At 44.1% G+C, this 723-nt stretch overlaps 1 protein-coding gene across 1 annotated transcript in view; it reads left to right on the forward strand.

Moving 5' to 3' along the window:
• Positions 1-723, forward strand: part of LOC107749776 (catenin alpha-1-like) — a 122,593-nt gene that overhangs the window by 38,945 nt on the left and 82,925 nt on the right. The window lies entirely within an intron of this gene.

Consider the following 723-nt stretch of genomic DNA (forward strand, 5'->3'; position numbering starts at 1 on the left):
TCAGTGTAGACACATGAAAACACACTTGGAATTTGAAAAAAGCACCTAAAGGACCCTCAGACTGTGAGAAACAAGATTCTCTGGTCTGATGAACCTTAATTCCAAGCGTCATGTTTGAAGGAAACCAGCTCTGCTCATCACCTTCAGAGTACCATCCCAAAAGTAAAGTGTGCTGGTAGCAGCCTCATGCTGAGGGGCTGTTTTTCAGCGGCAGGGACTGAGGAACTCGTCAGAGTAGAAGAAAAGCTCAGTGCACCAAAATATTGAGATAGTCTTAATGAAAACCCAGTCCAGAGCATTCAGAACCTTAGACTGAGCAGAAGGTTCACCTTCCAGCAGGACAATGACCCTAAGCACACAGCAAGAGTGGCTTATAGACAACTCTGTGAATGTCCTTGAGTGGCCCAGCCACAGCCTGAGCTTGAACCCAATCAAATATTTCTGGAGAAACCTGAAAATGTGCATCTGCCCCCATCCACCCTGACAGAGCTTGAGAGGTGAAGAAGTGAGGAGAAAGATGGCAGATAATTGCCAAATGCTGATGAGCAAAGCTTGTCACATCAAACAAAATAGACTTGAGACTGTAGAGGTGCTTCAGCTAAATATTTAGGTGTAGGTTGATGTGGGAAAAAAAACGTAATTTAAAGCAGTTTAACATAAGGCAGCAACCTAACACAAAGTGAAACAACTTTTGCAAGGCTCTCTCTCTCTCTCTCTCTCTCT

This window comes from Sinocyclocheilus rhinocerous, unplaced genomic scaffold (assembly GCF_001515625.1).
Source record: "Sinocyclocheilus rhinocerous isolate Xijiao unplaced genomic scaffold, SAMN03320098_v1.1 scaffold860, whole genome shotgun sequence".
NCBI classification, from domain to species: Eukaryota; Metazoa; Chordata; class Actinopteri; order Cypriniformes; family Cyprinidae; genus Sinocyclocheilus; species Sinocyclocheilus rhinocerous.